Raw genomic sequence first — 13,233 nt, 5'->3', positions numbered from 1 at the left:
ATCTCTTCCTATCTTCGCAGTCGTTTGTTGTTAAATTTCTTTCGCTCATGGACTTGTTTACGCCGTGTTGCCATTCTAATCTGGGTCTTCCTCTTTTTCGTCGACCTATCGGTTGCCATTCTATTACTTTTTTGGGGAGTCTTGATGCTGGCATCCGTTGAACATGCCCATACCACCTTAATTGTTTCTTCTCTATATCTTGAGTTATATTTCCTTCTATTCCCATACGTTGTTTTATTACATCATTTCTGATTCGGTCTCGTCTGGAAATACCTAAAGATCTTCTCATTGCATCCATCTCTACTGCTTCTATTCGCTTTTTGTTCTTTTCACTAATTCTCCATGTTTCAGCGCCATAAAGAAGAGTAGTTTTAATCATGGTCTCATATATATTAAATTTCCTTCCTTTCGTTATCTCTTTACTCCACAGTATACTATTGAGACATCCTAAGACTTTCTTTGCTTGAGTGATTCGTTTTTCTATTTCCCGTGTATCAGTTCCTGTATTGTCAAAGGCAACACCCAAGTAGTCATAGCTCTGACAGCAGGAAATATGTTGTCCGTTTTCTAGGTCTATGTTATCTGACTCGTTTCCAATACAAAGATATTTGGTTTTTGTTGTATTGACATTCATTCCCCAGTCGTTATATTCTTCTATCAGTTTTCTTAGCATGTACTGCATGTCTTCCCTGTCGGTCGCTAGCACTACATTTACCTTAATAAAAAATTTCCATCAATCTGGTCTGAATCAACAATTATTCCCATTTTAAAACCTTTCAAATCAAAAACTGGCCCTCTTTCCTATAGACCAATTTCACTTACAATACATGCTAACTACTAGAAAAAATTATAAATAACAGATTAGTATGGTTTCTTAAAAAAAACCGATTATTAAGCCATATCCAAAGCGGTTGCAGAAAAGGCAGATCAACTCATGATGCCTTAGTAGCTATTGACAATATTATATGTGAGTCTTCTAGAAATAACCAGAAAGTAATTGCCATATAGTTTGATATAAATAAAGTATTTGATATTGCATGGAGATACAACATTTTACAAACCATGTCTAACTGGTTTATCCAGGGAAATTTTCTTGCTTTTGTAAAACATTTCATGAATAATAGAGTATTCCAAGTACGTGTGAATGGAATTACTTCAAAAACAGAATGTCTTAAAAACGGTATTCCACAGGGCTCAACCTTAAGCTCCACTCTATTTTTAATAGCAATTAATAATACCGCTCAAGAGATAAAGCTACCTTTGAAAGCAAATCTGTATGCAGATGACTTAGTTGTATATACTAGTAGCTGTAATATTACACTAGCCTTAAAAATTTTGCAATAATTTCTGCATAAACGACAAGACTGGTCCCAAAAAACTGGTTTTACGTTCTCAGGTGATAAATCTCGTTTTATCGTATTCAATAAAAGAAAAACTGATTAAAAACAACCCTTACTCTAAATGGTATCAACCTAAAACAAGTAGAGAGCATTGACTTTCTTGGCCTGAGACTGGACAGTCAGCTAACATGGGCAGAACATATTAAAAAGCTAGTCGTATCCTGTCAATCTAAAATAATGCTATCAAACCGATCTTGGGGAGCGGACACCCTAAAATTGCTGCATATATACCAATCATTAATCCGAAGTAAACTGGATTATGGTGCAATATGCTATTCAATTGCGAGTAATTATATTCTTAAAAAACTACACATTATACAAAACACATCTTTAAGACTTATTCTGGGTGCTTACCAAACTAGTCCTGTTTTCAGGTTATCCTAGATGAGTCCCCCCTATCAATACGAAGACAACACATTTCTTTAAATCACCCTAATAACACAAACTCTCCACTTCTTTACAAAATATATCCATCTCCTCATTGTCATCAACAAATTAAATATCCACCCCTTAAAGAACGTTTAACGAGATATGGTTTTGACATGGAGCAGCTGACACATTCTTATCCTACACAACGAACTATACCCCTCTGGACTATTAATTTTCCCACACTATTGATATATCCCTTACGGCCTATCCAAAGAGTACCACAACTCCCATAATCATTAACAAATTATATTAAGAACGGATATCAGAATACACTGGTTATAACAAGATTTTTACTGATGCGTCAAGAACTGAAAACGGACATGCAGCGGCCTTTATTCTAGGAAAGTCTGAATATGCAGGTCGCATCCCTCAATTCTTCAGCATTTTCACGGGAGAAGCAATCGCCATTTTAAAAGCATTAGACATGTGTAATAGTCATGCAAGCTCAAACTTTCATACATATCTTAGGAAATGAAAAAGTAGATGAATTAGCAAAGAAAGCTGCTACTGACGAGCAAACTAAAATAATGACTACAATTCCGTTCAGTGATATCCAGCTCATTATTAATCAGCACTGTGTAAAAAATTGGCAACAAATGTGGAATTCTAATAAGTCTAACCTTAAAAACGTTAAAACTAGGATTTGCACTAAACTACAATTTCCAGAAAACAGAAGGCAACAGGTGATTATCAACCGACTAAAAATTGGACATACAGCGTTAACTCACCAGCATCTCATAACAAAAGAACTACCGCCTGAATGTTCCTATTGTGAATATCCAATAACTGTTCAACATATATTGATTGATTGTCCTCTTTACTCCTACGAAAGAGTCATCAACAACGTACCAGAAGAAGCAAAGAAACTTAAAGATATTTTAAACTGTAATGTATCAAATACAATCAAATTCCTTAAGGACATACGGTTACTACATAAAATTTAAGTTGTATTCTATGTATCATTTTGTAATTTGGTAATTTATTATTTGTAAGTTAATACGCAATTTGTAATTAGTATATTTAATAACAACTGTAAAATTTGTAAAACCCGCTAATAACCTTTAATGGTTGATGCGGAAATTCTAAAAAAAAACTTATATAGATATTTCTTAAATATTGGAAACACCTTAAAAACTCTACAGTTTTTAATTATTTTTGCCTTATTCTGATTTCTAATAGACAAATAAAACAAACTCGATGACTAAATATTAACTAAATAAATGAATGAACCAATTCCCGCGAATTTATTCATAGAATTCATATGACAAAAATGTTTAGCTAACGGGCGGACCGTAAAAATGATAAAAAAATCTGTTGTCGTACGGCCGTAGCGTCCTCCTGGTTTTCAGGGGTTTCTGGACGATCTACAACCGCCGCTTTTGAAGAGGATCTCAAGTTTCGACACACACACACACACACACACAATCACGCTAAGCGATCAACCCAACCTCTAGGAACATGTGTATACCATACTAAGCATGGGATCCACATGTCCGAAGATCAAACCGGTCACACTTCGCTAGTCGAAGTGGTACCTATCTGACCCCCAGGTTTTTCCACCACCCCTCCTCATCGTGTGACATACGTGAGGAGGCTTATGATCTTGAAAGTTACTAGAGTTGCCTTGGGTAATGGGACAACTCCCGTTTTTAATTATTGTGGTTATGCCACCTAACTGTAGGGGTAGCCACATCTAGGCTTTTCTCCCTAATTACTTTACTGACTCTATAGATTTTACTCTAACTGCACTTCGGGACTTGAGTCCCTAAAACAAAAACAAAAAGTAGCGTGTGTTCCGTCCATGGAGTCGACAGCCTAAGCTGTCGACTTCATGTTCGGAAAGAGTGTGTGCTCGATCACTCAGCCGCCGATTTGGCAAAAATAAATTTTGTTCTCCTCGCCGGCTGGGTGTCCGATGTGGGTCCGGCCACTGAGCCCATGCTTGCCGCACATGACCTCAGTGCTCGGGTGTGGCGAGAGGATCAGTATCACTTGATCCGCCTTAAGGGCTTAATCCGCATCAGCGGTGTATAGAAGGCCTGAAGGGTCTTCTATATGGAAAATTGAAGTGATTTTACGTTAAAACGTTTAATGATGAAATTGACTAAAAACTAACTGAATTTAAGAGAAAACAACCGATTTTTTTTTTTTTTTTTTTGTGGGGTCTTCCTTGGCGTTGGGACTTTAAAATGCCGGCACAATTCTTACCCTTTTATTTCTTACATGCTAAATTGTGTGGGTGGGTTGGGGTGTGCATTGCAGGGTGTATACGGCCTCCACACACCCCGGTGTATAGTGTCCTTATCTAAGTGCCTTGGCACCTGTATCCTCTCGCCAGAGTCCTAAAAGAGAAGGATTTTTTTGGTGGTTGTTTTCTGATGTCTGCATTCTTTTATTTAGACGTCTTTGCGACCATCTCATTCTTCATTTATTAGTTTGGGACCCTATATCCGGCTATTTGCTGTTTAGGTCTTCTGTGTACCGTCCTGGTGTTTGCGTTGTAGTTTGTCAGCTCTCTCAACATGCTACTTGGGTGGTTATTTAGTCCATTGAAAAGTTCGTATGCCTTTTTGTCCATTGTGTGTAGGATCCTTGTTTGTCCTGAGTCTCTGTATAAATTTCTTAGAGGTACATATCTTGGCAGATTCAGGGCGTCTCTTATTAATTTATTTTGCGCTGTTTGTATTTTCTTCCTGTTAGTTTTGCAGGTGTGTCCCCACGCAGCGGAGGCATACGAGAGGACTGGTAGGATAATGCTATTCGCCATCCTGATTTTGGTTTTGAACCTTAACTTGCTTCTTCTGCCAATTAGCGATGAGAGCTGACTTTTCAGCGCTTTGGCTCTATACGTTTGCTGATTTATGTGCTGCGTAAATGTAAGCTTTTTGTCGAGTAACACTCCTAGGTATTTGGCCTCATTTGTCCATTGTACTAAGGTGTTTCCAATTGTAAGTTCTTGATTCGGTACACTTTTTCTGTGACTAAACATTACAGCCTGTGTTTTATCTGGGTTTATGGCTATTTTCCATTTGATGCACCATCTTACGAATCTGTTGAGTGCTCTCTGCAGATGATTAGCTGCATGATTTGGATTTCTCCAGCTAACAGCTATTGCCGTATCGTCAGCGTAAAGACTTAACAGGGATCCTGGTTCTTTTGGCGTGTCGGCCGTATAGATGGTGTACAAGTAAGGCGACAAAACAGCTCCCTGAGGCACACCCGCCTCCAGGGTCCCGACCTCGGACAGGATTGCCCCTGTCCGAACTCTGAACCTTCTGTTGGCTAGGTATGATCCAAGGAGGCATGTCTTCGCCTCGCTGTATCCCATGGTGTTCATTTTATAAATGAGTCCATCATGCCAGACCCTGTCAAATGCTTTACTGACGTCCAGAAATGCTGTTGCCGTGTACATTTTTTCGTTGTATCCTTTAGTTGTGAATTCTGTGAAACGTAGAACTTGTAGTTCGCATGAATGTTCGCTTCTGAATCCAAATTGAGCTTCTGGTATGGTGCCTAATGCTTCCGATTCTTCATTGAGTCTTTTTAATATAACTCTTTCCGCTATCTTGCTTATTGATGATAATAAGCTGATAGGTCTATAATTTTGCGGAAAAGTGCCATCTTTCCCTGGTTTTTTGATCATAATTATATGTGCCTTCTTCCATCTGTCTGGAAAATATCTTAATTTGAGCATGTTGTTTACTATGTTCGTTATGTAGACAATAGCTTTGTTGGGATGGTTTTTGAGTGCCCTGTTTGTGATGTTGTCAGGTCCTGGGGCTTTTTGGCATTTGATAATTTTATCAGCTCTTTAATTTCATCGGGAGATGTATGAGTTATACCAATTCTACCCTTTCTTCTCTTTAGTCTTCTAGCTGTTCTTTCTACCTCTTCTTCGAAGTCTATGTCTTCATTGGGATTTTCGTTGTTTCTGCATGCCCTTTCTAATTCGTCCTTTAGGACTTCAGCTTTGTCGATTTCCGTATGGACAATCCCGTTTACTCCGTGTAGGGGAGGTATGGGTTTCTTGTCCTGTCGGAGTATTTTCGATAATTTCCAAAAGGCGGATTTGTTTGGGTCTAATTCTTGGATATAGTTGTCCCAGCTTTCGCTTCTATGTTCTCGTAGTTGTCTTTTAACTTCCCTATCTAGCTCATTTGCAATCCTTTTATCTTCTATAGTTCTAGTGCGATAGGCTCTTCTTCTTTTTCTGTTTTTTTCTTTTATTAGGTTTTGTAGTTCGGGACTTATATCTCCGAATCTTCCTTTTTGTCGGGTAGTATTTTCGGTTTTTGAGCTGGCATCGATAGCATTGTTTATTGTTGTTTCTAGTTTAGCTACACTCTCTTCTAATTCTGTGATGTTGTTAATTGTTGGGATGTTACCGATGTTTTCGCTAAAAACCCTTCTGAAGTTTGACCAGTTTGTAATCTTCTTTTGGTGGGGCTGCAAATAGTTTAATTCTATTGCACCCAGGGTCAGGACGATTAGATTGTGCGTCGAATCGCCTTCGTTTAGAGATTGTATCTCGTATTGTTGACCCACGTTGTGTAGGATCACGTATGTATTGGGTCTGTTTTCGAGATGGCCGCAAAGTCGTCTTCCGTTGTTGTTTGTTGCTCTGTCGAACCATAGGGGAGATCTCGCATTTAGGTCTCCTATAATCACTGTGGGCTCTTCTGTATCGAGGATTAGGCTCAAATCTTCATCGAATATCAAATCGTTTGGTCTGACATAAGCTGACACTATTTTTAGTGTTTCGTTGTTGGCCTTTAATCTGACTAGCGTGGCTTCCATTGTCACCAGTCCATCTGGTGTGGGTATGTGTTCGTGTTCTATGCCTTTTTTAACTAGTATGGCTGTTCCTCCTGATATCGCTCTATGGTCAGTTCTGTAGATATCGTAGCCTGGAAATTTGGTTTTCTTCCTTTCCACTAATTTGGTTTCTTGAAGGGCTACGATATCGAGCTCTAATCTGTTGATCATCTCATCCAAGAGGTTGAGTTTTTTGAAAATTCCACCGGAATTCCAGGACCCTATGCGTAGATCCTCCGTACGGTTCGCTAGCATTGTCGGTGTATTTCTCCTAATGCAGTCATCATTTTAGTTGCACGGTCCATCATGGACATCATCTCCATCATCTTCTTATTGTACTCCGTATGAAACTAAGCAATAAGTGTGGCAGCATCTTGCATGGTAGGAGCTGCTTCTTCTGGAGTTGTTTTGGCAGCTTGAGCGTAGCTGAAGCCCGTGGTTGTTGTGGATGGTTTAATCGGTTTGCTCGCCGGTTTTACGGGGACAGGGATCTTCTTCTTGGGAGCTTTGGAGCATCCTCTGTAGTTGGCTGTGTGTGCTTGGTCACAGTTGTCACATTTTGGGGCTGTTTCCTTGCTCTTTTCACAATCGTTGCTTAGATGGTTTCCACCACACTTTACGCATCTGGAGACGCAGTGGCAAGCCTTAGAACTATGATAATAGCCCTGGCAGTTAAAACACTGTAGGGTGTCCTTTGTTGTTTTGAATTCATCTTCAAAACGAACTCTCATGAAGCACAAATTTGTGACTCCGCGTATCTTTTGTATGTCATCCTCTTTGAGGGTGATCAGGAAGAAAGGCAAGATCTGTTTTTCTTCTTTTTTAGAGTACATGTTGCTGACTCTTGTTACGTCAACATTTTTTTCTTTTAATTCGTTGAGAATTACATCTGTTTTAGTATTTGCAGATAGCCCTTTTAATATGACCCTCTTTAGTTTTTCGTTATCAATTGGGTAGGCAATATACTCTACCTTAGGTGTGTGTTCTTTTAGTATTTTGACTACTCCTAGGTAGTCTTCCCTTGACTTTGTATTTATTACTATGGTTCTACCAGATCTGGCGAACTTATTGTCTGATATAATACCTGCTTTTGCCGCTTTTTGCAGGATTGCTTGATGTTCTGCGACCGTCTTTAGGATGATCGCAGGAGGTTTCGGTTTTCTTACGTTAACCTCAGCAGGTTTTTGAGGGGTGTCGTCGTTCTCTTTTTCTACTTGGGTTTCTTTTGGAATCTCCAAGTTTTTGTGGGCTTTTTGCTCACTTCTTTTTTTCAGATCTTTGGCGGCTTTTGTGAGCGCTTCGTCGTTCCTTTCTTGGATCTTTTGAGTTTGTTTTTCTGCAACACTCAAAGATTTTTTTGGTTTCTCGCTACTGTTTGTTGGTTTTTCAGTAGCGGTGCCTTTTTTTGCTTTTTCCTTTTTTTGGACTTTTGTCCATCCTGCATCGTTTTCCTCTGTTTCTTTTTCCTTTGTTTTTAGTTCTATCGGCTTTACTGCGCCTCCAGACGTAGAAGGAGTGGCTTTTTCCATCTTGCGTGGAGTTTTGTCTCTAGGCTTGTGAGTTTCCCACAAGGCCTTATCTCTTTCTTTTTCTTCTTGTATCAGCTTTTCATTTCGCTCGGTCAGAGCCATTATATGGCCGACCAGTTTCTTGATTTCTTTATCCTATTCTTGGTTCTCCAAGAGGTCAGTTGTCCCCACCTAAGCACACCTCGCTGACTCGCGTCCGTATCGTCCGACTGCTAGAGCCGAACTGACTGATACTTCTCAAGTTTCGAGAGTCCATCTTCGTATTTAAGTAGTTTATTGAGATACCGGCCGTTACGGGCAAGAAGTTCCGCCTTGCCTTTGTGGTAGGTGAGGGGACACCGGCAATCAGAATTCTTTAACAGTTCGAGCTTTCTTACAGACAAAATATTCTTACACTGACTTATATGTATTAGAATTCTGATGCGTGGTGTTTATCTCAAGTTCTACAAATATGTCGGCCTTCTCGCTTCGTGTAGCCGCGTTCCCTCTCCTCGAGAGGTACAAGAATGCCGGCAATGTCGACTCTTCCTGCTGCCAGTCGCTTCGTATAACTACCTTTTTGTTAACAGTAATTCATATAGTTACTATTTACATAAGGTTTTGGAGACGAAGTGGTATTGCAGCTCAACCTGATCGGAAAAGCAATTACAAGTCCCCGTCGGGGCTTTTATTCGCTCTTTACCGTGACAGGCCTAAATAACGCTGTGGTCAGATCGACACGATTTGAAATAGTTATAAGACCAATGTCATTTCTATCTCAGAAAGTCGTGTTCTACTGTCAGGAAGCGTTTTGTAGTCGACACGCCGGTTCTCGTACACTTGATAATTTAACTTCTAAATTGGATAACCATTATTAGGTATTATTCTTCAATTTTTTTGGACGTCTTCGACGATAGCAGGATATTGGTTAATTAATAAAACTCAAAGGTAGCTTGGTAGCGCACCGAACCAACAAGGTCTTACGGAGTTAGTAGTGTATGACGACTGGATCCCGTTCGGAAGATGTGCTGCTCTTTTATACACATCGTGTTTGAGAATTTTCAGCACACTTCCGCCGAGAGGCCAATGACAGCGCAGTTAATAACGAGCGCTGTGGTTGGCCGGCCAAAGTAACAATCTTTGTCGTGATTGGTTACCTTGGCGACACTGTTTGGGTTTAATAATACTGCCAAGGAGACTAACACAACGAAAAAACAAAAATTAACGAAATATCCTTTGCTTTGAAGTTTGCACAAAGGAAGCAAAATATTCTGAAAACTGATTACGAGAATTGACTGACAGAAGAACACAGCTAATGCAATGGTAGCTCAAAGAATCAAGAAAGAAATTTACTTTGCACTTTTTTAGATTGCTTATTAAATATATTGATGATAATACTACAAAAATCGAGAAGAAGTTTGAAATGGGCTACAAATAATACCTACTCACAATTTATTAGTTCGTGCTTAAATTACAATTATTCATTGATTTTGCACTATGTAAACTACTTTCTATGGAGAAAACAAACCACAATCGATCAGATATACATGTCTGGATTGACGATTCCATACACAGCTCTAAACTGTTTCTATCTATATCGATTTTTATATATTCCTACTCAAAGTCAATACTTTTTCTTTCGTCGTACATAAATAAACCAAATATCCCAATTAGTTCCCAAAAATTGCCTGGTAAAGGGAATTAGGTGACTCTACAGTAGCTAAAATAGGTAAAACAATATAATAGTATTATCAATATAGTATAACATAAATTTAATACTAGTTAACAGATTGACGATAGAATTAAACATGTATGTTAAAAGTTTATAACACAATAGAAACTGTTATCCAGAAGTTCGATTCGATATTAAATTTATATGAGATTTATCCACAATTGTGGCAGAACACCGTATAAACATAGTGTTGCTCTAACATGCCAATAGAAAACGGTCTCAGAATGTCCACAATCTAATTATTAAAGATACGATGACTAATCCTTGATTTGCATTATGTAAAGTGCTTTTTATTAGGCATGCAAAAGTAAATTAGAGTATGATTTCTGTTCACAACACAATTTTCTGACTTAAAGAAAAAAATGTAACGAATTTTTCTTTAGTTTAAATGCTGCAAAAGAACCAACACATTCAAAAAAGTGATCTCAAGAAATAATTAATAGAAAAACATCCGTAGCCCAAATTGATCTTCTTCTAAATGTGTATATCTTCTAGAGATGTTGACGACCACATTGACCCATCTTATTTTATTTACAGCAGCTCGAAATAGATCAGTTAACGTTAGACCTGTTCACTTCTTAAGATTGGCCAGCCAGGAGGTACCTCTACGTCCAGGGCCTCTCCTACCCTCAATTTTGCCTTGCAGAATTAACTACAGAAGTCGATATTTATCATTAAGTCTGTTTTAGACTATAACATAAAATGATATAAGAAAATGGTACTAAGTTTTGTCATAATGTAAAACAGAAAACAAAATCTGTTGACAAAATATGTTATAGAAATTAGAACATGTCGTATTTTGATACCAAATTATTAGTACACACGTATGCGCAGTTAGGTTCTTCCTCTTTTTTTGCCTTGCGAACCAGAAACAGATAATAGGAGAATTTTCTTATGCATCATAAATATATATGTCTTTGTTAAAGCAAAGGTAAAACGTGGGTAAAACTAACTAGGTATTTACGTGGGTAAAAAACTAGGTTAAATGTTGGAGAAAATAAGGTTACGTTACAATAACAAAAAGAAGAATAAGAACATTGAGGTTAACAGTACATGTACACCAATTATTTTAAAAAATGACTTTTTTAGCATGTAATGCGCAGAATCACATAACGTATTTTGATACCAAAATGTGACAATGTAATACACAAAACTTCTTGTATTAATATTGTACACAATTATTTCATGTAAGTTTTTGTTATACCATTTTCTTATATCATTTTATGTTATAGTCTAAAACAGACTTTACGCAGTAAAGTAAGTAAGTAATTTTTTTTTTATGATGTTAACAATTTCTTTGTCTTATCTTATCCTCTGAAGAATAGTTATGTTACTTATGTGGTGTATATACGAGACCCTCAACAAACGTCGGTAGCACCACATTTCAAATGCCTCTAATCGTTTTATGACATCTTCTGTAAGGCTCTAGCTTTCTACTCCTAGAGGAGGACACTAAACATAGATTAAAAATAGGAGAAGAGTAAAGATTAGGGAGGACCCAAATTATTAAAAAAAGAATAATATATTTACTTCAAAACTACTGTTTTGGAGATCCTTAACACAATTGTTTAGGTGAAAGAAAAAGAAACTAGTTGTTGATTACTTCAAATGTTCCGCAAAGGGAGTAACACATTATCGAAACTGATTTCAAAAACTGATTGATAGAAAAGCGTAGGTAATCGAATGGTAGTTTACAGTGGATAAAAAGAATCATAAATTTACTTCAAAGGTACTGTTTTAGATCGGGTATTAAATATATTGGCAAAAATACTACAAATATCTATGGGAAGTTTGAAAGAGCTTACAAATATTACTTTCAATTTATAAAGTACTGACAAAATTATAATTATACATTTTTTTTTTATTATGTGAACTACTTTCTAAGGAGATACTATTCCAACCATGATCAGATATACATGTATGGAATAGAGATCAATAGGACACAACAGCTCTAAATTGGTTCCTTCTCTATCTATTTTCATATATTCCTAGCCAAAGAGATAAATACAACAGCTTTTCTTTCGTGTTGCATAAATAAACCAAATATTCAAATTCGTTTTCGAGAATTGTCTGACAAAGAGATTTAGGTAACTCAACAGTAGCTGAAATAGATAAAACCATATCATATTATTATTTAATATGTTATAATATCAATATAATGTTAGTTAATAGATTGGAGATAAAATTAAACATGTTTATTAAAAGTTTATATCACAATCGAAACGCTTATCCAGAAGTTCGATTCGATGTTAAATTAATATGTGATTAAACCACAATTGTAGCTGAACACCATATAAACATAGTGTTGCTTTCACAGGCCAATAGAAAACAGTCTCAGAATGTGTTGTCCCCAGTTTAACTATTAAAGATACGATGAAAACTAGTCCTTGATTTGCGTTATGTAAAGTGTTTTTTACAAGCAGCTGGCTTTGATATACGAGATTAGACTGCTTACCTTATAGAAAACAATTGGAAATTGGAGTAGGATTTCTGTTCCTAACAAAATTTTCTAAAATAAAAAAAAATGTAACGAATTTTTCAGAAAAGTGATCTTAAGAAATAATTAATAGAAAAACTTCCGTAGCCCAAATCGATCTTCTTCTAAATGTTCCTATATTTTAGACTGTTTTAGATCGGGTATTGAGTATATTGGCGAAAATACTACAAACATCTATAGGAAGATTGAAATAGCTTACAAATAATACTCTCAATTTTTAAAGTAGTGACAAAATTATAATTATTCATTTTTTTACATTATGTGAACTACTTTCTAAGGAGATACTATTCCACACATGATCAGATATACACGTATGGAATAGCAGCTCCATAGAACACAGCTCTAAATTGTTCCTTCTCTATCCATTTTCATATATTCTTGGCCAAAGGGATAAATACCCGAGAATTGTCTGACAAAGAGATTTAGGTAGGTAACGCAACAGTAGCTAAAATAGATAAAACCATACCATACCATATCATATTATTGGTTAATATGTTATAATATCAATATAACGTTATTTAATAGATTGGCGATAAAATTAAACATGTATATTAAAAGTTTATAACACAATAGAAACGCTTATCCAGAAGTTCGATTTGTTAAATTTGTATATGATTAAACCACAATTGTAGTTGAACACCATATAAACATAGTGTTGCTTTCACATGCCAATAGAAAACAGTACTGCGGTACTGCGGAAATAGCGGTCATTCTACTGTGACTACTCTTTCCCCTGAAGAAGTTTTGTGAGGGACGAACAGAACTGTTGAGTTGGCCTCTTCGGAAGTTTCGTCGCTAGAGTTTGGTTTTTTGTTATTTGTTTAATACTTGTAACATATATTGAGGCAGATT

This window comes from Diabrotica undecimpunctata, unplaced genomic scaffold (assembly GCF_040954645.1).
Source record: "Diabrotica undecimpunctata isolate CICGRU unplaced genomic scaffold, icDiaUnde3 ctg00001183.1, whole genome shotgun sequence".
NCBI lineage: Eukaryota > Metazoa > Arthropoda > Insecta > Coleoptera > Chrysomelidae > Diabrotica > Diabrotica undecimpunctata.
The sequence above is the reverse complement of the archived record's forward strand: the minus strand, read 5'-3'. Positions refer to the sequence as shown.